Consider the following 26,567-nt stretch of genomic DNA (forward strand, 5'->3'; position numbering starts at 1 on the left):
GAGTTCAGAAGAATCGTTATTCTACAAAACTCCCAACTTCCCAGTAACAGCAAAAGGAAGTTCAACAGATTCCCACCCAGTGCAACACAGTATAGGAGAGCATAACATGTTCAAACACTTATTTTTGAACACAGCTAGACTCCATAAAGCAAAAAGTGTCCATATTAGCTTTACTGTGTAATAACAAAGTGGGGAATCACTGGATTTGCACTTAACTATTTGGTAACAGATTCTGTGTATGAGATGGAAGACATAATATTGTATGTCATTTAATATGGATTCACTTACTAAGTCTGGAAAGTAAATCTTGCCAGTCTCAGCTGCCAACATTTTGTACAGAAATCTTTTTGACTCCACCCATAAGCAATATTAGTCTTCAAATGTTGCCAATACCACTGAAACATTGTGGTTTGAAAACCACAATGTTTTAAATGCAAAATATGTAACAGATGAGGCAACCAGCCTGTTTCTTACGCAATTACTCTTTGTGCAGTATACACCTATTGAACTTGGGAATTATTTCTTATATGATCCAAGTTACAAATATTGTGAATTATTGTTGTCCAAAGACTAGCAGTTACATAGGCTGAAAAGCCTAAAAAAAAAAAAAAAAAGCATCAGAGGATAATAAAGTCACTTCTAACCTAGTCAGCACAAATATATCATTTCATATAAAGACTGAAGTGCTACTGCCCATCAATTCTTTGCAGAAAACATGTAGTTTGCAGAGACCATACAGACACAACTTATAAGCAACTGCAGCAATTACATCTTATTTTCTGCACCTATCCAATTTTCCATGCAACTCCAATCATGCATTAAAAAAGCATTATTTGATTGATGTGTATAACATTGGCCTATTTTTACCTGATCTACAATAGTCACAAATGCATACTATCCAAATACCCCCAGCTAAAAAGCAGTAACCACTTCTTCGCAACAAGTAACACATTATAGTGTGTGTGCCAAGGTGCTTCACAGAAAAGCCAGTTTCCCCAAACTTCAAGAACTGACTGTGTTTCTCACTTCCTGCATCTTGTCCATTTTCTCTGTGGATTTTCAGTCTGGGACACTGCACGTCAGGCAGTCCTTGAACAGGACCTTTCCTATTACCAGATCGCTTCTTGACTGAGACAGAACTTAGGGTGCCCTGCAGTTATGACAACTTGAACTTTTCAAACGCTCAGTGAACAAGAAAAAGCAAAACAAAAACCGTACACAAAGGAAAAAAATAATCCCAAACAGTCAAAAAATTCCCCCTTTCCTGATGACACAGAAAAAAAACAGCCACACTTGCATTCCTTAAAAGATGACTCAGCTCTTGCAATATATCGGGTTATAGAATGAAAGTGATGCTCTGACCATAAAAGACACAAAACCTTATGTGCACAACAGTTTGCCCAGTTTCTTCCAACTATACTGGTTGGTGTAATGCAAGTTCTCTTCCCACAAGCTCGCTTTATCCTGTGTAATTAGCAAGAGGAACAAAGGAAAAGAATACCCATCTCAGTCACAAAGAAAGAAAGAGGACTTTTATGTGTTCTCCGTTCCATAACCACACTGCATCAAATAGTGCTTTTTCAGCAGTGAAGGTTAGTAGACTGTACTATATTTATATTTACACGAAATGGCAATCCCATCATTAACACTTGCAATACAAGTAGTGATTTGGGGAATGAAAGTTCATAAATCTACCACATTTAACAACATAAAACCAGGCTTATCAAGCTTCAAACATTTTTTGGACGAGATGGTGGCAAGAAGGCAAAATATGAGTTATGAAAAAGGAAATGAGATCTGCCAATTGTTGAGTAACACTGCAGTTTTAAGACCTACCACTGTGGTTTTCTGGAGAATTACTGGTTTAGATCTTAAACTTGCGTGATGGCAACGAAAAGCTGCACACACCAGTCTGTCCCCCTCAGGACACATCAACTTGATCTCATGTACAAGTTAGCTCGCTATTAGAAAGAATGCTCCTTGCTTTAGTTGAGTTGGGCTTGATGCATGCCAATATGAATATGGATAACATTTTTAGTTTTTTTCCTAGTAGTATATTAATGTCCTTTAGAGTATAAGAAATGAAAGATATTCTTTTCAGTTCTCATACATTAACAGTTTATCCTGGATCTATACCTAGTTCTGCAGAGTTTTCTATCTTGAGCTCTCAAATTTATTTGGAATGAGATTTCAAACAACTAAAAGAAAATAATCAAAGGAAAATGACCAATGTCTACAGGCATAATGGTTTATCCTTTCAATTTTTATTAATTTTTAAAATGCATTTTATCCTAAGCAGCTCAGGAAGGTAAAAGCATTAAATTGGCCTTTTAGCCCGCTTCTGAGATAAAGAAATAGCCTCATATAACTATCTCCTACTCATTTTCCATCTCTTGAGTTTTCTAACTGTAGCACAGCCCAGAGACAAAATTTTTATCCCCGAGTGTGGGACACCTGAACTAGTTTTAAACAAATTAAGCTCAGATACCAGAAGCAGTCCTGCTACTACTGCGTGCAGACTGTATTTACCTGGTTTCTACATGAACTGCTGTTTGCATAGCTACTTATTTTCTTCTGTTTGGTATGTTATGAACTTCAACAGTATTGGCTTAAGTTTTAATAGTTTGATACATTATGAGACCTTCACTGCATGCCAACAAAACACAGAAGACAGCCAGAACAAACAACTGACAGCTTAGGGTAGGGGAAAACGGTAACAAGAAACTGATGTGTGATTCTAAGGTTAGTGAGATGACACAGGGTGAACCCATTTCTGTGCTGATATACAGATCAACACGACTACCCTGAGATAACTGTTCATTCACATATAAACAAAGTAGAATAAAGTGAGAAATTCCCCTACACGTGATCAAGCCAAGTGACCCTACCTTGGAAAAGGTTGTTTCAGATACTTAAAGCAGTTCTATCATCCTTCTTTAATTAGTACAGTATTAAATCTGCAGCCAACTTTTTAAGGTATTAGTAATTTCTCTCTTCAGTCACTAGGTTACCAGTATCTTATTACTAACAGTCAATATTTCTTTCTTTGCCTTGCTTGGATGGGCTTTGCTGGATTCTAAGCCTGACACTAGAACTTGACAACAGGTATGCCACTATCGATCATATGGGCTGATACTGTCTCGCTGCTTCCCTCTGGCATTCACCAGACAGACCACGACTTTGCATTGATGTTTTTACGAACAGCTATGGTAGTGCAGTGCCTAGAACAACAGAGTCCTGGGACTTGTGTTGTGGTTAACAAAAAAACACCTCATGGTTCTAGTTCTAGAATAGCTTTTGGACAACAATGCAAAGAAAAACCTGAAACTCTGAGCCTGCCGTGTAAGCTTTCTCAACAGCAGAAGATCTTCACTAGTGCTATCTTTACCTGCTGATGATGCTGGGGTAGAGAGAAAAAGAGGAAATATTTCTTCCAACTAAACAGCTCCCAGCAGTGCATGCAAACTGAAGTGAATTCTCAGATAAGGGTATTTTGCATCTCAAGTTGACCTTTTGTTTTTGAGCTGCTCCACTGGAAACAAAAGCTAAAAATATGAGTGCGTTCCTTTTAACTATAATTAAAATACAGTTCATCTGCACTAGATTTGTTTCTTTCCTCTTAGTATTTGCTGCCACCACGAGGATCAAAGACATAATGCAATGAACTTACGAATTCATCAAGGAGAAACCATGATGAAGAGGAATACTGTAAACCTTTCTCTGGTCAGTCCCCTCTCTGGCTTTGTTACCCCGTTTGAGACTATGCCTCCTAATGCCCTCTGATGTCCTTGAAAAGATGAAAGTAGGGAGAAGTCAGTGACGAGTTGTGGTGGTTTTGACTTGCTGGGCAGCTGAGCTCCACCGCAACCGCTCTCTCACTCCCCCTCCTCAGAAGAGGAGGGGAAGAAGAAAGTATAGTGGAAAGGGAAAAAAATAACTCATGGGTTGAGATAAGGGTAACTTAATTAAAGGGAAAAAGAAGAGGGGAAAAAAAAGGAAACAAACAAAAAAAACAAGCAAAGGCCATGTGGAAGGACAGAGAGAGAAGAAAGAAATTGTGTTTTCAGATGTTCTCATAATGAGAGCCCACCCCTCCCCTCTCCTTCCTTTTCCCACCTTTTATTGCTGAGTGTGACGCCACATGGCATGGAATATCCCTTTGGTTGGTTCAGGTCAGCTGCCCTGGTGATGTCTCCTCCCCACCTCTTGCTCACCCGAGTCGGAGGGAGTCCTGATGCGGTGCCAGCACTGCTCAGCAATAGACACAACGCTAGTGTGATACCAGTGCTGTTCTGGCTACAGGTGCAGAGCACAGCACTGTGTGGGCTGCTGCAGGGAAAGGTAACTCCATTGCAGCCAGACACAGTATGTGAGTGGTGCAGGGAATCTCTCCAAATCAGCTGAGATGTTGTAAGCCGAGTCTGCGGCTGAAATTCTACACATCTGTCACTCCTCCTGCCATGTCTCCATATATAAATGCATTATCTATGCATCCGAGTTTTATTGAAAACAAAGGCTCCCTGAATGTATCACCTTAGCAGTCCACTTAAGGCATACAGTCATGCGAATTTTGGTAAAGAGTTCAGTATCAGTTGCTACAGTAGGACCACTTCTTTAACACCAGACCACAGTATGACATTGTTTTCATAAAAAATGGCTTTTTTGATTTTTACTGTTTTGATTTTTAAAAGTGCTTATTTATAAATATACAAACAAAGTCTCAAGTAGTCAGTTCTTAAAATATAACAGGAGAACCACTTTCAACTTTTTTTTTTTTTTTTTAAATATCAGAAGAACAATGCACTGGTAGTTTAATATTATGGATTATTGGGATGGATAGATTTTTCTTGCATTATTCATCTATACTTTTTCCTACCCCAGAAAAGAATAGCCTTAAGCAGTTTTTGCATAAGAATATTATTCATGATGTTGATAAGCTGATACAGATAAAACCTTAGTAGTTAAGGATGTATCACCCCCTGAGAAGATTAATCTCTTGCTTATATTGAAACACTGATGCTCTTCGGAAAATGATCTTTAAACTGATGTTTAAATAGTTCTTCATTTTCACATATGCGATGTTTAAAGTCCTACGGAAGAAAAGTCTTTGATCAGGAGAGAGGGAAAGGTAGGTGGTGTACAGGGAGTCCCACTCCATCTTAGTGCTGATTGTTCCCAAATTTCTCAAGAATTAAAAAGACCAAATACAAAGAAGAGTAATGCCCGAAAGGGATGATAGACATACCTTTACTGAGTGGCAAACCAGACGTTCTCAACTTAAACAGGTCTTCCAAAATAATTACATCACATGATAAGGAGAAGAAGATTGTGCTGAGCTGTTCCATTTAGTGAAGAAGGTAGGCTCTTCTCTGCTATTTCTGAGGATCTCTTCCTCAGGAGAGGATGATGAGCAGTATAACAAAGCATTCAGGTCAGACTAAAATATTTTAAAGCTAGCTCAGCCTCTCTATTGCTACACCCAAAACAGCTGACTCCAAAGTGGGGGAAACGATGTCAAAAATGTTTTGGGTATTACAACTATACTTTGTTTAATCTTGATCAGAATTCACAATACTAGTGAACCTTCAAGAAATACATTCATTGATATGTTTCATCCTAATATCAGAGACTTCCTGATACGGAGTATCAGGGGCAGGGAAAATTGTTAAATGAACTATTCTACTGTTTCTTCAAAGGTGTTTAACTCAGAAGATCAGCCCAACAGAGTTTCAAAGCTCTGCGTGGCTCTTCCATGAAAGTTTCAAGGCCCTGGAATACAACAAACCGCTGAGCTGTCTGGGAATCAATCACACAGGATAATCACTTCCTGGTAAAGCAGACGTGAGCTCCTCGCTTGTGGCTGTAACACATCACAGCTTTGCATCCATCATAGCTTTGATGTGCAGATCTCTTGCAGTAGACCAGAACGCTTTGTGTGCCTCGTGAACAGCTAAGGATGCGAGTGTGAATGCTAGTCAGTTCTTCCCAAGACTATAACCTCTGCATAACAACTGCTTAGGTGAAGAGAAGTGACTGTTGGATACTGGCAGGAAGGTTCCGTGGCTTGAAGAGCAAATAATGAGAGAAAAGCCACTGAACACACATACCAGTCACATGAGAAACACCTCATCTCCATCCTTCCTTCTTTTCTGCTAGGGCAATGAATGTGTGTGTATCATGAATAGAGAGTCCAGTGTCCTGAAAAGGATAAAAGTGGTTTTAGCATAGTGACCAGCCAAGGGAGGTACTACAAAATGAAGTTTAACAGATGTTAAACTAGATGAGCTGCAGGAAGAGGAATAAGATGCATATTGAATTAACAGTGATCTTGTCTGAGTGGGTCAGACTTGCTGCTCTATAGGATGAGACAGTTATAGACATGAATAACTGGCTACTATCACCATTTTAATTTGAACCACTTCTACCAGAAGGTGGAAAGAATCTACTAAGACAAGGACAGTCATTGATCTTCCTTCTTTCCCATATGGCTTCAGGAACAGTAGCCATAGACGTGAAGAGTTCATGAATTGGTTTAACAGCTCTTGATAACAAGCTAATACCTCTCTTTAGCCAGAGTAGATTCTCCTTGAGAGGAGTTGCTAAAAATGGGTTAATTGGTAAACTGAGACAGCAAGGAAATAATTGAATTGCCTGACTTGTTATCTACTACCCAACCATAATAATACTACCTACCATAATTTCACAATCAATACAGAAGTGCGTACATTTCACCCCAAACACGGTGTGAACTGAAGGAGAAGGGGAGTAGAAAACAGAAGAAAAATGAGTCTTGAGCTGTAATTATCTGTGACAAGTGTCTTCAGAGCTGTTGTTTTCATGTCCACTGTTTACCACTGGTGAACTACAAAACACAAATGCAACCTGTAGTACCTCAACTGACACTGTTCACAGTGGTCTTCACAATTATCGTTTTGTTGGCAACAGATTTATCCGTGACCTGAGTTCTTGCTGCAAGAGAGTGATCTTCCTCATATAAAGGCACAGAAAAGACCGAGAATCATTTAAAGTAACAATCAATGTGTGTGAACAGTGAGAGACCATCAAATCCAGGATCCTGTACTTACGTCTTCACATCTCTGGATCTATGAATATTGCATCTGCCTTTCTGATGGAAAACTACAATGTTCTAGCTGCTGCATCTACTGTAACATGGTGTGATGCACTAGTGCCAGTTCAGAGTCTCCTGCTACATCAAAGTGCTCTTTGGGACCACTTGGCTTTCCAAAGGAACTACTCCATAGTGTTAGTTGGGAGAATGTCTTGCAGAAAAGTTTTAACGCATGTTTGGCAGAAGGTGACAGAAAATACATTAGCCTGAAAAATAAAGAGAACAACAGGAAACAAAAGCTGATTTGGGGATATTCTCATTCATAGACAGTAGATTGTGAGATGTAGAGGAAACTGATGAAGAGCATCAACTAAGCCATGTGAAGGCTGCAGGTCTTTATTAAGGAACTGTCAGGAAACTGAGGATTTACTTCCATAGGAGCTTAAAAAATGGTTACCATTATGAAAAAGCCAGACCAGTGTCTGTCTTGTACAAAAATTTCACCAGAAGATGACCTTTTGTGAGCTGATCTTGAAGTTAATTACTATGTCCTCCCCCTGTTAAGAAAACAAACAAACAAAATAAAACAAAAATCCACACTGCACTTAAAATCTACACAAAGTTTTCTTTTGAATTTTACTTCAAAGTTTACTTGCAAAATTGCAAAGATAGCATGAACAGCTCTAATTATGCTGTGGGACAAGCCATGGCAGTTTAGATATAGAATCCTTCTTTGTTCAGTGCAGAGCAAATGGTGAGTAAAGAGCAAATCAAAGTGATACAGCAAACGACAATGGTGCCTATAAACTGTTGACACTGGTTGAAATTGGTATAAAGAAAGACTCCGTCACTGCAAACAGGCTGGTAAGTTTTCTTTAAGGAAGAAGAACCATGGCGTCTACCACAGAGGTTTGCTTCCCTGCACATGTGATTGCACACCCACTCACACCCAACTGCCTTTGTACCCAGTGGCACAGTTCTCCACACCTGGACTAGCAGGTAGCTCTGAGGACACAGGATTAAGTTTGAGTGCTACCCCATAAGTCACTTGACACCTTAGCTATTCTGATTCAGGTCTTCTTGCAGTTGCCACTATTTCTTTTGACTACAGATCCACTCATACAGACATAAGAATTCTGCCAAATTTCTTCCATAGTTGTTGACGAATCATTAAATTTGAGGTGCTGGTAATCTTGCAATGCTTTCTTCAGCATTCCTCTAGACCTTTTAAAGCAACCATCAACAGCCTGAAGTTATAATAGTCAGAAACCAGCTCTACAGTTCAGTCATTACTGAATTACTGACATAGTTTATCCAACATTGACCTCAGGGTAGACAAGATCCCACAAGATTTATTAGTTCAAGGCACAGTACAACAGATACAAAACAAGCCCTGAGCAACAAAATAGACGTGGGATCTAGAATATTAAAACAAAGTTGCATCATGTTTTGAATGGGATTTGGATCCTATATTGCTCCAGTTAAGGAATTCAGGATTTTCAGTCTCCCTTGTTCTCAACATCACTGATGACGTTTGATAATTGTATGTCTCACAGAAAGATTAACAAAGGATATTTTTTGTAGTCGTGCACATTTACTAGGCTAAAATGGCAATCCTAATAATTGTCCAGAAGCTCTATATTAAAAATTGTACCACTACACAAATAGTTTTGTTGCCAGAGGTGGTAAGCCAAAGCAGTAAGTATTATGAAGGAGCCTGACCACATAAAGAAAATCATGGTAACATCCAATTCATTTACTACTAGTCTGCTTCAGCTTGAGGTAAATCAGCTTACGGACTTCAAGCACAAGTTGTTTCTTAATTTTTTGCAGACAGTCTTGTCATGCACTAGCAGTGAGGGGCAGGGACAAAGCCTTCCCTCGCAGGAATACGAGTGTCCATCTGTCTAGGCTCAGAGCACTTTGCTTGGAGCAGTATGAGTCCCCATATTCTTTGTTGATCCTCTTGCTCCCAAAGCTGGTCACTTAGAGCCTTTCCAGTTACCAAAACCTGCGTTAACAATGCAGTTCAATTACCTTTACAGAGTGGGACAGTTTTCCCAAGACGACGTGCTGCTGCTAAAATATCCTCTACTACTCTGTGTCTCATGCTTATCTTTAGGGAGGTGAGAGGATATCAACAGTGGCTACAAGTCACTCTTCACTGGACTAGAAATAACATCTTAGACAGGAAACCTGGTAGCAGCACACTTTAGGATTTGAAGACTTTTTCATGCTGTCACAACAGAGAACTTGTCCGAACTGGATCCGAGGGGCCCAGATCATTAGGCCAGCACTGGGACTAAAAAATAGTACCAGAAGGTTCAACTTCTTCTCAGTTGAGTTTTCTTATATCCGATGCCTTGCCATCAGAGGAATTCCATGCAGAGCTGCAGCGTTGCCATTACGTTTCCTCATTTTTAGTTAGAGTGTTTAATTTGAGAAGCAGTTTTCAGAAACTCTAGAAAACATTAATTGACCTAGTAATTCAGCCACCAAAGGTACTAGGTCTCTGAAAGAATTTTATAAATAAAATAGGCTGTAGACATCTAAGCTAATAACTGGAATTTAGATGATATGCAAGTTCAATCTTGTACCACTTCTACCCATAATTTTTATCTGCAATACAGGAAAATATATCTGTGGTTAACTCCTTAGAAGAAGCCACAGGAGACACTGATAATTCCTGTATATAATGAAAGAATTATTCCACAAAAAAAAAAACAAAACAAAACAAAACAAAAAAACAACAAAGCTGACATGCAGTCAACATCTTATTCAGATGCTATTACTTATTCTGTATTTTATATGCTGTAGAGGAATGTAGAAAGGAGGAACAGATGTAATCATAGATAACACAGCACGTGATGATATAAAGCATATATACCAAAGGTTTGAACTGAGTTTGAACAGACACCCCTCATGTTGGAAATAGCTTCTCTTTGTGTGCATATTATACAGATTAACTACAGTCAGACTCAAACCATACTGATTATTGTACCTGAATCTTCCTAGTGATTTTCATTATATGATTCCATTCAGTTTATTAGGTTTTAGCCTTTCAGTCTGAAGTTTTTCATGATGAATACCAATGGACATTTGCGGTCACAAGGGAAAATAAAAAATAAAAGCAATTAAGTATTTCTGTTAGTATTATAAGAAGTCTGCCATTCTTAAACATCAGTAGATTTATCAGCATGAAGCTCCTGAGTCAGGGCTTGCATATTGCTGGGCTTCATGAATCACAGAATCATTAAGGTTGGAAAAGACCTCCATGATCATCTGGTCCAACCAGATACCACCTTTATAGTTTTAAGGCTCAAAATGAAAGCTCTAAAAAGTAAAAGAAAATTAAAAAATCCTATTTTAAATTAATGAAATATCACCGTAACTTAAATAGGTCCCCAGTGACTGAACCCAGTATAAAGTGACAAAAATAATACCGAACAAAAAATAAAAAATATGCTTTCCTGAGGAATTAATATATTCTGAGTATGCAGCTTAACACTTGTGTGTGCAAATATTCTTCAATGATGACCATCTGACTCCAGTTGAAGCTGGTGGAAGTTAAAACTGCTCAGTACTTTTGAAGCACTTCTGATGACATATACTATATTCAAACTGAAAAAAATGAGACATTCAAAGATAAGCACATTTACGAAAAGCATTTTCTGCCATGCTTCCGGGTCTCAACTCCTTATTCTACCTTGAGCAGTAAATTCCAGACTGATGAGACTGCACAGTTAAGCTCGCATCTGGGATTCTTGCAATCACAGCTAGACTTGCTGTCCTTTCAATAGAAGTATTCTTTTTACATATTTGTACATCACACTGACCTACAACATCAGATATTTACATACATTATGACATCAAACATGCAGTCATTGGTCACAGCCAACATGGGTTCACCAGGGGTAGGTCTTGTTTAACAGATTTGATTTCCTTTTATGATGCGATCACCCATCTAGTCGATCAAGGGAAACCAGCTGATGTGATCTTTTTGGACTTCAGTAAAGCTTTTGACACAGTTTCTCATAGGATCCTACTGGACAAAATGTCCAGCATACAGCTAAACAAAAACATCATACGATGGGTGAGCAATTGGCTGACGGGCAGGGCTCAAAGGGTTGTGGTAAATGGGGCCACATCTGGCTGGTGGATGGTCACTAGTGGGGTCCCCCAAGGCTCCATTTTAGGGCCAGTCCTCTTCGATGTTTTTATAAACGATTTGGATGTAGGACTAGAAGGTGTTTTGAGCAAATTTGCCGATGACACCAAACTTGGAGGAGTTGTGGACTCTGTTGAAGGTGGAAAGGCCTTGCAGAGAGATCTGGACAGATTGGAGAGCTGGGCGATCACCAACTGCATGAAGTTTAACAAGAGCAAGTGCCGGGTCCTGCACCTGGGGCGGGGCAACCCTGGCTATACGTACAGACTGGGCGACGAGATGCTGGAGAGCAGCCCTGCAAAGAGGGATCTGGGGGTTGTGCTTGACAGCAAGTTGAGTATGAGCCAGCAGTGTGCCCTGGCAGCCAGAAGGGCCAACCGTATCCTGGGGTGCATCAAGCACGGCATGGCTAGTCGGTTGAGGGAAGGGATTGTCCCGCTCTACTCTGCACTGGTGCGGCCTCACCTGAGTACTGTGTGCAGTTCTGGGCACCACAGTACAAAAAGGACATTAAACTGTTGGAGAGTGTCCAGAGGAGGGCGACGAAGATGGTGAAGGGCCTAGAGGGGAAGACATATGAGGAGCGGCTGAGGTCACTGGGCCTGTTCAGCCTGGAAAAGAGGAGGCTGAGGGGGGACCTCATTGCGGTCTACAGCTTCCTCAGGGGAGGGAGTGGAGGGGAAGGTGCCGACCTATTCTCTTTAGTGACCAGTGATAGGACCCGCGGGAATGGTGTCAAGCTGGGGCAGGGGAGGTTTAGGCTAGACATCAGGAAGAGGTTCTTCACCGAGAGGGTTGTCGCACACTGGAACAGGCTCCCCAGGGAAGCAGTCGCTGCCCAAGCCTGTTGGAGTTTAAGAAGTGTTTGGACTGTGCACTTAGTCACATGGTCTAAAATTTTGGGTAGACCTGTGTGGTGCCAGGAGTTGGACTCGATGATCCTTATGGGTCCCTTCCAACTCGGGATATTCTATGATTCTATGATCAGAATCAATACGAGAACTGCTCCTATATTTCAAATTGTTTTTTCTCCTCCATTGTTTGCATTCACAATTTATTTTGGAAGCCCTTTTTAGAGAAAATACATGTTTCCTCCACAGGAAGGCTCCCTGTGTGGAGAGTTAATTAAAATGCTAGAAGACCTGGCCCTAGTTAGAGTATTTACCAGAACACCCACGGAGGAAGGGCTATCCTTTGAAATGTTAAATAAATTGCCAACCATGGATGGGGGTCAAGAACGCTTTTCAAGCCACCCAGTGCTCTGAAAAATGTATACACCTCAGAAGAAATAACAAGCGAACACTGTCTATGATGACAAGATGATGGACTTAGTCAAGTATTTTATGAATTAAGATAACTCTTACAGTGCATTTAGGGTGAGTTAAAGAATTAGAATACTTGAGTGTGATCAGAAACAATTCTTCATTAACATACATATTAATAAAGAAGAAGATTATGAAGGTAAGAACTATTCTGCCCATATAATAGTAGAGGCTAGCACAAAGTGTTGACTAACCAACATGTACCACATACAACAATTAATATCTGACAGTAAGCAGTTCTTTTAACAGGTACTAATCATCCTTCCTATCTTTCCTGCTACCAAACATTACCAAAGCCACCAAAGAGTCACCTGAAAATAGAGCTGTTAGTTTACTAAGTATTTGGATCTAAGAGCTTTGCATTTTGAGTTGGATTCCTTTATGGTGAAGATGATTTGAAAACCTGAACAATCAGTAATTCCCAAGCCATAAACAAACAAGGCAAAAAGTAACTGGATTCAGTTGGGTTAAAAGATAAGAGGTCGAAAAAGGTCCAAGCAACTGCCCGCAAGATCTAACATGGCACAAAAGACACTTTTGGTCCATAGCCAGTAACAAATACAAGAAGGAAACAAAAAAGCATCAAGAGTGTTTTTTTTCCCTCCTCTGATCTGTAATAGTAGTACATATTCCATTGTTTTAATATTTCATCTTGACAAAATATTTTCAGCTTGTTGAAAGTATCAGATTAGATACAAATCTTGTTTCTTCTTTTAGGAAAAGGAAAGGGAAGTAGACTGGGCTACTCAAAAAACAGACTATGCTCTAGAGATGGAACAGACTGAGCAAAACACAGTTGTTTCCAAAATATTTCTTCAAGTTAATTAAATTAGTTTGTTTTGCTAGAAATCATAATAGCACCATGCTCTAACTACCAGAGCACTGCTAGAACAAGTCTTGGATGACCAGCTTCATTGTTTAATGAAAACATTCCCCCAGAAATGTCAGGTTATGTTCTTCACCTTAAAACAGTAACAGCACATAATACCGTGTATGTCAACACAACCAATTCTTTGAACAGATGCTTGTCACAAGGTGATCTAAACCAGTGGGCTTGTTTGTTTGGGTTTTAAATTGTTTGTTTGTTTACAGAAGAATTCCTTGCAGAAAGGATCCAAGCATGCCCTGCAAGCCACCACAAATGATGGCAGAAAGAATGTCAACCACGTTTACTGGTGCTCCATGAAATAGCCTCAGAGCATCAGAAAAGAGTTTCTAAGGTGTGAGAGAATTATTTGGATTACACAGGTTGAGAAAAACCATGTTCCAACAAGCAAAGGACTGATGTCTACCACTTAAGGTCAATAATTCAGTAATAAGCAAGTTATTTGCTTAATTAAATACTTGAGGGATATTGATAACAAACATAGCTGTTTAAGTTGAAGGCTTATGTCAATATACGACATTTGTTATTATAAATAAGCAGCATGTATGTCTGATGTTATTATCCAAAAGACCAATAAAGCAATGTTTCAAGTGAATCAGGAATCAGTCAATAGACGTATTTCAGAACTAATTGTGAATCGTAAAGTAGTTACAGTACCCCCAAAAAGGTCCTTAAGGGATTAGTAAAATTTTAGGCAATGATTAAAAAATACCACTATGAGTAACACCAGCTTCTGAAAAGATTAATGTGTGGAGGAGAAATGCTGTTGGAGAACAGTAACTCCCTAATAAGCATGGCACTGTCAAATAATACCTTTTAATGAGCCACTGCAAAATTATATCTCTAGAAGTAGCAGAAGCAGATTTTTATAGACCATTTTCAGAAAGAGTTGGATATACAATGATTATGTATCATCTGGTGAAATGAGTCAAAATGAAAACAATGCTTCCTCTAGAAAATATATACAATAAACCATTAAAAGTGGACATGGACCACTTCTGAGATACTGAAAAAACAGGGAGAGTTCAGACAAGAGCAAGAGGTTAAGAGTACATTTAGCTTTTAAGGAATATTTTCCAATCTGTTTTCTTTCAAGGAATGGAATAACCAGGCAAGTTCAATTACAAACAAGCAAGAGAAAACAAGTGTATTATGAATTCCAGCCAGAAAGAAGTTGGAAAGTTACTACTGGGCATAAAATGATCCGTTGATTGCATAGGTAGTCCAATGGAAAAACCTTACTGATCACTGCTGCACTTTCAAATCTACTTATAAATAAATTCCCTAAATCTACCCCCATTGTTTGCTTGCTTAGCTTATGTTGACAAAGCAGCTACCAATAGTAACATCTTTATCAATCTAGCTTTAGAGAGCGCTGAGTTAGGGGATGAAAGACTGAACTCAAAAGATGCTGTGCATTTACTGCAGACTTGGTGGTATGTTCAAATTGATTTTTCTCATGCAAGATTAAAAGAGATTACTTCAGCATTTCTTTGCACATCATGTAAACGGCCAGTTCATTCAACTTTCTAATTACTCTTTTATTGGGGGTATCAGAATACATAGAAAAAAACAGTGGCAGAAGTTCTTACTTTTAAATACAATTATTTGACCTGCAAAGAAACACCAAGCAACATTACAGGCAGGCTTCAGATTTACTTAAAGTATGTCAGAGAAGGAAAAACAAACAAACAAACAAAAAACACAAGAAAACTTTGATTCCTATATTTTTTCAGCTATCTTCATCATGGACAGAGATATGTTGTCATTAAGAGAAGATCAAATTCCAATGGCAGTCAATATAGTAGGATGTAGTGATGTTAGACTGTTTAGACTTGAGAAAATTCTATTTGTTTTGCCCTGCACCCAAACTACACATAGCAGAACACCAAGTGCTAGAGAACCTTTGCAGGCAGTGCCATTGCTTAGACAAACAATGCACAAGACAATGAGGAACTGCGGTGTTAAGGTGAATGTTTTCCCTCAAGAGCAGAACAAGGTGTTGACACGTACCTGTTCTTACCTTAAGCATAAGAGTTACATAGGGGGAGGCAGACTGAATGTGAAACATCTGCACATTGTCACTCAGAGCATCAGAACCCCTATTGCCATTTCCTGAAACTGCTGGATCAGGATTACTATGAATGGTACTGGGCCAAGCACAAAGCAGCTGTAAGGCAGTCCTGCCCCCCAGTCCCCCACCCCAAACCGTTCAGCAGTAGTCACCTGAGAGGCTGCCTGACCTTTTATTACATTGCTTTAACTTTCCACTGAGATGTTGAAAAGTTTTTTTCAGTCTCTGGCAGATAGACCACAACCCTAAGAATCCTTTTTAAATAGATAAGGACTACCACCAGATGGTCTTTGGAGTAGATTACTCTTCAAATGAGTACTCTTCTACCTTAAATTATGAGCTACTTGAAGTATCAAGAAACTATTCTCTCCTTCTTAGTTTTTCCCTGGAAGAGTTTTCCTTCTGTCTCTAGTAGTTCAAAGGCCTGGTTGACATTACACCTGGAGCCAGAATCCATTGACATAGAAGAGTTCTGCATAAAGCAAACAATCCTAAGCATTTTTTTCTCCCCCCACCCTTAACTCTGCCAAGTGGATATCCTCGCCGTAAGAGTTAAGAAGCAGAAGGTCCCAGAAGTGAATGTTACCTCCATAAATATTGCCATAGTTTTCCCACTTAAAAACGGGGCTTGTACTATATCCATGCTAATCGAGGTGGAAAGACACCACTGGACAAACTCAGGAATCCAGATGCCACATCAAGTAGAATAAGAAAATGTGAGGAAGCAGCAATGGAATTTGGACCCACAGTCTCATGCTGGGTGCACCTTGAAGCTCACAGAAACTTCAGAAAGTTGCTATAGCTCCTGATCTAAACAGCAAGAAACCAGGAAGCATGAAATTGAACCCACCTCCACTGCTTCTTTATCAGTCTTCCATGAAGAGACACTAGAGGCTTTAGAGCACTGAAGAATCACAGCAAGCATAAGGCTATTCAAAATATTCTTACACGTAAGAACAGAAACATCCTTACTAAAAGGAACAGTGCATGACAGCAATTTAAACGCAGTATTTTATCCCATCTTTCTCCAAGTGCCAAGAGCTTCCGTGTTCACCTCCCAGGACAATTTCATCTACAAACATCTATGATCCAGGTCTATATGCACTTGAAGTTCAGTTCTGCTGAACAAACCACAGTGATCAGAATTTACATGAAAGAAGGATGTTTTCCAGAAAAAAAAAAGCTATTTTCTTCATTAACCAATGCTCACAAGTCAGTAGATCCAATATACAAAAGGATCTGAAAGACACCTTAGTTTATAGCTGATCCTTAATGCTGTTTTCCTGCTTGTTTATACAAGGCAGTTACAGAGCACCACACAGGACAGTAGTATACTTGTACTATACTACAAAGTTCCTAAGTACAGCTGAAGCAGAAAAGCCTGTTTTGTACACAAAAAGGTGGTTTTTTTTTCCTTTATTCACCTTTTAATGTTAGGTGATTACATGATTGGGGGGGAAATGGACATATTACGAGGCACAGGCATAAGTCTTCTACAGTCTTGCCATTTGGAAAGGTAAAAAAAATGTTTTATATAAAAACCATCTTAACCACACCTTTGCAGATTATGAAGTGATTGTTTCAAGATACAGTCTTCATACAAACTATTATATTCTCCTGCGCTAAACCTAAGGGTTTAGAGTTTGTACAACAACACAAAGAAGTTTGTCTTTGCAAAGGCTGGCACATGTTGGAAGTGCTTAGTATCTTGCTCACATCTCTCTTAGAGAGTTAGACAAGTACAGCAAGTTCAGAACTGGCAGAAGATAGCACTGTAAGCCTACTTTGTAATTCAAATGTCCAGTGAGTCAACAGGGGGAAAAAACAAAACAAAACAAAACCAGCAATATTGTTACAGGAACCACTGAACCTGCTCTGTTCCTATGAAGCTTTAAGCCTATGAGATACACCAGGATAAAATCCAACCCCATGCTCCTGAAGGCTGCTTTAGCCACCTAGACTCCTGATGGTGATCTACCATGCTTTAGAAGAACAAGTAATTGCACGGTTGTCTGCACACACACGCATAACGTGTGTGTTCATATCTGAAGAGGTATTACCTAGAATAGGGGATTATTCTTAAATCAACATGAAATGAATTCAAGCATGTGAAATATGAATGAGTGCTTCTGCTCAAGAAAAAAAAAAGTGATTTGCTACTGTTGTAGCTTAGTCTTCCACGTGAGGCATTCAAGAAAATAAAGGTGATCTCCATTAGAAAGGCAGTGTGTAACACCATGCAGTGCATTCTGCGTTTGCTTCAAGACACAGAATGACTAATTCTCTGTAATTAAGAGAACTGTAGCATAACAGAGTTGGTAATGCCTCCAGCAATATTAATCACAGTTTTCAACAAAAGATTAAGTTACTTAATATAAATTACGCTTGCACAGAAGAGTATGGATCCATGATCACCCACACTTCCAACAGTTTAACCTACTCTTTGTTCTTCATAATGGAAAAAAACAAAGCTGTTTCTATCCATTTTAATTCATATATGACATAAATTAAATACAGTTTATATTACATGTATCACAAAGAATGTATTTTGCAAATAATTAAAAAAGGCTGGGAAAATGACACCAGCAGAGAGTAGGGACTCAATTTATTGTCAGACTGTTATTACAGATATTTTCCAGCGTACTATGCATCTCCATTGTGTGCACTAACCCAAACCAAAGAGGGGAAGGTTCCCTTTGCTGCATCTTCTGAAGACCACCTAGACAATTAGCTTGAATCGATTGCTGAGAAGAGCTTCCCTTTCACATTTTAGAGGAATGCAATCTTAAAGGAAACAGTCAAAATTTTATTGCCTATACAGAGAAAGTGAAAGACTTTTAATTTCTAGTTATTTTAAATGTCTGGAAAACAAATAAACAAACAAACAAAAAAAAAAACAAAAAAAATCTGCTTTCTACTTTTAAACAGTTTTTCTAAGTTCAAAAATGCACGTTGTTCCCACATGATGTAAATTCTTGGCTAAAATAAAGCTAACAGTACAGAATTTAAAATATGACCTGGATTTGACTTACTACAGTAGTGATATTTTGGGAAAAAATAATTTATTATTCTTGAAGCCTAGCAGTACTTTAAATGTAAATGGAATTTATAATGATATAAGCTTAACTTTATAAACAAACACATGGAGAATATCAGATTATGGGGAAGCAAGCAATCAAGTTGGCTTCAAAGAGATCTTATCAGTAAAGATCTTTCACTACAGGTGATTAATGTTATGCCTTACATTATGAACATTAAGTGGCAGGGTTTTTCTTGGATTTTTTGATGCTTTGCATGTGAACATGGCAAAAATAAATCTTCTCCTAACTACATTTTTATTTACTCTAGTCACAAACAGCATGTCCTTCCTTCTTAATACAGCTTACCCAGAGAGGCCTTAATTCCTTCAACTTTTATTCCGTATTTGTGTGCAGACAAATCACATGAGACAGAAGGCTCACGTATAGCTATACAATGCGACAGGGATAACACAAAATACTGCTGGTCAGTACACTTAACATGCTCATCTGCTTTTGAAAGAGGCCTAAAGAGGACATGTGCTGCTCAGGTACGAGGATGCATTTCTTCCAGGCCCTGCACTCCTCAGTATTAAAAACCAAACAAACAGAACATCCAGATTTACTCATTTATGGTATTACTAGTCATAAACGAAAATACCCAAAATATTTAAAGCCAGTTGTGTCCGACAGTTATAAGTAACAGAACAGCAAGACAAAGCTTCTGCCCATAAAATGGAAGAAACGTTGATCATTGCAGCAAAACAAATACCTCACAGGGTTGAAGAACCATCCAAGGCTGTAAATCTTAACAATAGCTGAATGATTTTAACTTTCTGCAGAAGACCATTTCTATTAATAACATTGTAAGTAATAACTACAGACATAAATTTTCTCCCTTAAAAACAGACCTGCATCTTCAGTGGAAAGACAGCTTTAGATTTCTTTTGGACTGTGGTCCCACTCAACTGGCTGGTTCTGTGCTCCATTTTACTCATTTGCTCAGTCCACCAAGTGCCTACTCAAAAATAGTCTATTACTAGACATTAAAAAACATCCAGAGTACACAGAATTTAAGAAAGCATCAAGAAGTGCAGTTAAGACCCAATGCAAAACGGTAACTCAGAAATTTCCATCCCTTCTGCTGGGGGCAAGCAGCAACTCTGAGACCATCCTTGCACTAAGTTTCTCTGCCACTAGACAGAAGCCTATGGAGAAGAACCATTTCCAGATCATTTTGTGAGAGCAAAATGCTTCTAGTCTGTCAAATACATTAAATTTGGTAAGTAGAGGGAGGGCCAGGTTTCCTGCACAGCTCAGCCCGGTTGTTGGGGGAAAAAAGGTAAAATAAAAAATTAATTCAACTTTGAAAGTTCAAATAATAACTGACATGAAAAGCATGTTGAAGGAAGCCATAAGTCTACAACGACAAAACAGAAAACCCCAAATTTGTATAGTTTCACTGTGTCGAAGATGCTAAAATGCAAATAGTAATAGTTATATTGTGGGATAGTTATTATTTATATAGTTATCTTGGGGATGGAAAAAAATCTTGTATGATTCACTCAAGGAATGCCAGAGGGCTGACAGGTTAAGAAATAGGGGGTGTGTGGTTGGGCAGTGGAAAGGGATGAACATGAGAACAAATTTCAAAAGTATTTCCTCGAAACTGGGAGGAAAAAAAAGGAATGGCTGGGAAAGGAAAACAAGTTTACATCCTATTCAAAATTTCCGCAGTAGAGAAATGATAACCGTAACGGGAGCTTAGGATGACAAAAGACACTAGGAGAGTTTGCTTAAGGAAGACACAGTGTCACAACAAACACTTGTGGGATTTGCAGAGCCTCAGTGCCCAGCACTTGCCTCCTAACCAGAAGCTGGTGTTGTGCAAGCTGCAGAGCCATCCCCGCACGGTGGTCAGACCACTGACCGCTGCTGTGCTTAATGTGGAACAGAACAAGAAAGTCCTTCTGTTTTTCTTAACTGGGAAGCGATATTAAAACAAGCAAAATTAATCACAGAGTGGAAACTGGTTAACACAGGGAAACAAAGGCTAAATGCAGTTAGTCAGTAATCCCCAGAAGAAAGGAAGGCAAAGTGTTGCAAGTTGAGGATTGCTTGCGGTACACTTTAAAAACAAAAGTTAACAAAACCCAACATGTCCTGAACTTCTGCTTATTGGTTTCCACACCTGTGAGGAATGTATATACCACTCCAAATAACACCATAAGTTACAGACAAAAACAGAAGAGTAGTTGGAAAGGCATGCAAATGATGCAAAGGATTAGGGATTATAAAATCCATTTACTTTATTACATTGCTCAGTATTTGCAGCCCATTGTCTCGAAGTCCTGAAAACATCTGTTCCTACCAATTATATATCCACTATCTACATGATATAACTACCTGGCCGTAGGGATCCTACATCTACCAGCACAAAACAGTGAGCTTTTCTGCAAGGACAAGACATGCAGTAGGGGATGGAAAGGGAGTGTGCACCACCCAGGAACACACGTGGTGGTGCCCAGCTCAGTTAGGGACTGGGGCAGGCATCAGCTCTGGTGGTAACATGAAAATACCCCAAGCACACAGCTTTATGGAGGCCCAGCAGAAGTATCTTAGCACATCAAGCTCAACCAAATTCTTGTATTTATCAATAAGCATGAGTTGGCACTATATAAAGTTGGAATTAAAGAGAAAAAAAAAAGATTTATCAAGTTTAATTTTGATACTTGAATTGGTTCGGGGATGATAAGCTTGAGTTGAGGGTTTGCTGATAGAGTATACTTAATTAAAAAACTGCAGTTTTAGTCTAAAAGCCACCGTCTGAGCAGAAATCCTCTCTCAACGCAGTTTAATTCTGACAGCAGTCAATCAAAGGTGTCTCATTAGGCAGGTAGCACAGTAATACAGCATTACTATATCAACACACCTGCGCTTCCAGGCACCTACTGCTTAGCTTGACATGGCACCATTGTATTTGATTCCCATGAACTAAAGGATGATAAGTTTCTTTGTATTTTTTATACACTTATGTACAGAAATATAATGAAACGTCTAAATTTCACTATCAAGTCTTAATACTTAAATACCGTGTAAACGGCTACCATACCTTTTAAACAAAGAAAATGAGCATTTCCGTTTTCCCTTCAAGCCCTATCATTACTTTCAGTTTCTGTTTAAGGGAAAACCTTTCACTCCCAGCACTTTCAGTTTCAGTTTAGCTAGGAAGTGCAGAAGAATGGGCTCTGTTTGACAAAGTCACCTAAAGTTAGGGCAGCGACTGAGAGGCTAGGGAAGGGAAAAAAGCAGGAGCCAGAGGATGCTAGAAGAGAACCATCCAGGGGAAAAAAAAAAAAAAAAAAGAAAAAAAAAAAAAGATTTCTGGCTATGGCTTACTTCAACATTACATTAATTATACCTTAATTATACCGCCATGGCTAGCACTTTGTTTAAAGCCAATCCCCCTTCACACACCACTTACTCCCAAAATAGTTTAAAATATGAGATTGGAAACAAGAACTTAAATTGGTTCCATTAAGTGGTTTGTAATGTTTTTGCGGCGATTTCCTGTACAAACAATCTTGTACAAGGGAGTATTTGCAGTTCTCTGGAAAAAAAGACTGAACAGAAAAAAAGGCAAAAAAACAAAGTACCCAACACCACCCCCAACAACAAAAAAATAATCACAAAGCTAGGACACGCTGAGCAAGCCCTGTAAGGCTGTGCAATATGTATGTATGCTTAGAAAAAATATCCTCATCTCAGGGCTAGAAAGAGCATCCTAAAAATTCTGCACAGACGAACATTTTTGCTTATTAAAAATAAAAGGAAATAAAAATAAAAGGCAAGTTATACAGTGCGCAAGAATGAACTCCAGTTTTCCAGCCTTTTCTCCTCTTTGTAGCAGACATTAAACAAGAAACAGGCAATTACAATGGAAAGCAAGTTTCCATTTTATGTCAGTTCATCTTGTTGCAGAAGAGGAAAAACAAACAAATGAAAAAAAAAAGCCAACACCAAACCTCCTCTGCTATTATCCCAGTGCTCCAGCACGGCTCCAGCCACCTGCCACAGACCTACCTACTTGTGTGCGAGGCACACGCAGGCTCGAGGATCTCGAGGACTGCTCTCATCACCACGCGCACCCCTTCTCACGGCTACTGATTATGACAAAACACATCAAACGTTTCCAGACGGGTTCGGGGGGAGCTCCAAACGTCGCGTGAAGCGCGAGACAGCGGCTGGGGGTGAAGCTGCGACAAGCAAGAAGGTGTTCTTGGAGAGCCGCTCAGCACCACACACGAGAAAAAGCCTTTAGGAATTCCTAATGTTTTGATGACTGATATACAGGGCTCATCACAAAGCTGAGTGTTTTCATTTGACATAACAAATGGTGAGCTTTTAGGTCGTTTTCAAACACTTACAGAGGAAGCCTCCCTTCTAACATACTACTTATTTACAACTCTAGAGATTACCAGTGTGCATATATTAACATAATTATTTTGCGTATCTTTCTGATATTTAGTAGCAGCTCCTTAGAACATACCCTGCATTTTTTCTCCTAAATTTCTATAAAATCCTCTAAACTTGTCCCAGTTCATGTATAAGACAAACAAGAACAAATCACAATGAAGCTACTGTTTACAAACTTGTACCTAAAAAAGCAACAAGCAAAACCCACACCAACCCTGTTGCTCAACTTTGTTTATTCTGTGATGGTGCTCTGCTGTCCCTGCATTCACTGCTTCCCCTCTGATACCCATTTCCTCCATGTTGATCTACAAAAATATTCCTCTTCTCTGTAGCAAAGGTATGCTTCCAGGTTCACGCTGCCAGGAAGATCTTAGGGACAGGGATCAAGACACTTACCACCAGAAATGCTATAAAATATTAAGCTGATAATATTCCTTACTCTAAAAGACCTTTGCTTATATCCTAGGCCTTTTCCCTGTGCAAGACTGAAAACAATTACCTTCTGCAAAGCAATTCTACTTCACTCCTTCTCTGACAAATAAACCTTTCACCGCTCTAAATATTTTCCCGTTATCTAGAGCAGCATTTCCACTTCTTTACAAACAGCAACACAAAGCACCTGCAGCACTCCCTACATCCAAATCAGACGTTTATGTCAGGCCCTGATCTGCCAGGGATGAAACAATAATCCAGCATTTCCTCCCTGCGATACGGAGATCAGAGAATATTTCATGATTTTGACTTGTATTTAATACCAAATTCCGTGCAGAGAGCCTGAGGAGCGTTGAGTTTCTTTTAGGGTGCCAGGGGTTGGCGATGGTTTATTTTTTTAATTGCATTGTTTCTGAACAGGTGCTCGCTGCTCGGGTTTACTATGACAACCACCCATGCCGTGGACTACAGGCAGTGCCTATGTGTTCGGATCCCTTTGTTCAAGCAGTTATATTGCTCTCTGGAGGAAGACCACCAGCCAGGATCTCTGCCTTCATGTGGCCATATTGGCAATGTTACACCTTCAGTGATTACGGGAAGAGAAATCTTTAAAAATACTATTTTTAAATGGAATACAGTATTTGAAATACCAGACCAGTTCAAGCATCAGGAAAAGCGCTTTACCAAGAATACTATTAATTCAATGGAGTAGGAATCGCATCTTCTCCCTCTGCCCTTTTACTGGCTGCACTGGTATCCTACAGACTGGCTTTTTGTGGATAATAATAGAACCCGTGATTTGTTTTTAGAAATGGAGCACTACGGTCCTGGCAAACACTGCTTATACCTTTAGTGCTCTGGTGTATTTCATTATTTTCTCCTCCCCTCACCCATCAAGAGGAACGAAGCAATCCAATAACACGGAAGCATGGCTCTGTGAAGAATGATGGACGGCCCCCCAAATTTGGGGCTACGCACAGATATCCACCCAAACTCCACACCGCTGACCTCGACGAGCACAGGCCAAGCCAGCCAACGCCGAGTACATCAGTATTTCCACGCTAACAGAAATTAAGAGATTTATGACCACGCTTAAGAGGCCAAACAAGCCCTCTGCTCAGACCATAAAAAAAAAAAAAAGCCAAGCCCTGCAGTATGACTGTTCTGTTTCCTGCAGGAAATGAGATGCTTGTATCAGATACCCCTGTGGTTTTCGTACTGTAAGTGTACCAGCTGGTACGAAGCCCCTGGAGAGGGCTGTGAGCTGCTGCTTAGAAAGAGCAGTGGCGACAGCAGACCGCACGCAGCACCTCGGCTAAGGCGGGGGGGCACAAAAGCAGACAGGTCACCCCCCCCAAAAAACTGGGAGGCAACCTCTGCAGGTCTCATCCTGTAGCAAAGGCCAGGAGGTGCCCCCCCCTTGGTTTTCCCCCTCATGCCTCTTCTTTAACCGAGGACACCGCGGCTCAGCACCGCTCCCGGCCTCCAGAAGCCGCAAGCCGCCGCCGCCACACGAGGACCATCCATCCCCCGGGGCGCACGCCTGACGGATGGCCATTTTTATTTATTTATTTATTTATTTTTAAAATAATATATTTATTTTCTCCTTTCCCCGCCCGTTCCCAGCCCCGCTCCCCGGAGGCCCCCGCCGCTCCCCTTTTCCTGCCGGGGTGGAGCCGCTCGGCTCGGCAGGACGGGCTGGAATCCCGTTCTCCATTGCAAAGCCACCGCCGGGGCCAGCAGGGGGAGGAGGAGGAGGAGGGGGAGGAGGAGGGGGAGGAAGGTGGGAACCCGTCTGGGGAAAGCCTGGCACGGGCCGGGGGACACACCGAGGGGGGGCCGGGAGGCCGTGGAGCCCCCTGCGGGCACCTGCCGCACGCAGCCGGCACACGTACCCAGCAGCAGCAGGCGGTGCGTCTGCTTGTACTCCCGCTTCTGCTCCTTGAGCGCCCGGTCGATGCTCTTGCTGACTTTCCTCGCCTCCTTCTCCGCCTCCCGCTCCTCCAGGCGCAGCTTCTCCCAGGGTCTCTGCAGCGCCGGCGGCTGCTGCAGCGCCTGCTGCTGCCTCGCCGCCTTCCCCCCGCCGGCCTTGGGCAGCGGCGGCCGCTCAGGGGCCGCCCCGTTACCGCCGCCGTTCTGCAGCACCAGCGGCGGCCCGTCCCCTTCGCCGCCGCCGGGCTTGCCGCCGGGCCGGAGCAACGCTCCCTCGGCCAGCGGCTGCTGCTGCGGCGGCGGCGGGGCGGCGTGCGGCTCGGCCGGCGGCTCGGGCTCCGAGGCGGCGCCGGCGCTGGACGAGATGGAGCCGCCGCCGCCGCCGCCGGCGTCGCCGAAGAGCCGCGGGCGCAGGCTGTAGCAGAGCCCCATGGCTCGCTGCCCCCGCCGGGCACGGGCTGCGGCGCGGCGGGGCTGGGCTGGGCGCTCGCCGCCGGCCCTACGCGCCGCGCTGCTGCTGCTGCTGGCGGCGGCGGCGGCGGGGGGGGGCGCGGGCGGGCGGGGAGGGGGCGCCGCGGAGCCCCTCACGGCCCCGCCGGGCCATCTTGCATTTTCCTCCCCGGGCGGTGTGGCGGCGGGCGGTGGCGGTGGCGGCTCCGCGCCGATCACCTGACGCCGAGCAGCCACCGCCGGGTCCACCTTACCGTAAATACCCCAGCGCCAGCCCACCGCGCAGCGCCGGGCGCCGCCGGGGAGGGGCGGGGGCTGCCCGCCCTCACACACACACGCGCACACACACACACACACACACACTCACCCACACACGCCCACACACGCGCACTGGCACACGCAGGCAGGCCGCGAAGCCCTCGCTCACGCACGAAGCCCTCGCCCACTCACCAAGCCCAAGCCCCCGCCCCGAGCTGTGTCCCCTGAGGGAGCCAGGCCAGGGCCTGTGGCACCGAGGGGTCCCCCCGTTGTCCCCCCGCCGTCCCCGCAGCACAAACACGATTTTCAGCCCGTGCACACGCCGCCCTACTACACGCGCTTCCCTCGGCGTGCCGCCTGCACGCTGACTAACTGTGCCGTGGGAGGGAGACATCCCGTTTGGATGTGATGGCGCGGGGAAATAATAGGCAATATTGGGGCTTGCTCGCTCGCCCACTCGGCGTTAGCAGTAGTAGTACTCCA

At 41.7% G+C, this 26,567-nt stretch overlaps 1 protein-coding gene across 1 annotated transcript in view; it reads right to left on the reverse strand.

Annotated features, from left to right (window-relative positions):
- GNAL (G protein subunit alpha L) overlaps window positions 1-25,551 on the reverse strand; it is a 193,281-nt gene extending 167,730 nt beyond the window's left edge. Inside the window, exon 1 of the mRNA XM_050708486.1 lies at window positions 25,340-25,551. The gene's annotated coding sequence lies outside the window, so the exon portion shown is untranslated. The remainder of the gene's footprint in view (window positions 1-25,339) is intronic.
- Window positions 25,552-26,567: the final 1,016 nt, after the last annotated feature.

The sequence above is a fragment of the Cygnus atratus genome, chromosome 2, assembly GCF_013377495.2.
Source record: "Cygnus atratus isolate AKBS03 ecotype Queensland, Australia chromosome 2, CAtr_DNAZoo_HiC_assembly, whole genome shotgun sequence".
In the NCBI taxonomy this organism is placed as follows: Eukaryota; Metazoa; Chordata; class Aves; order Anseriformes; family Anatidae; genus Cygnus; species Cygnus atratus.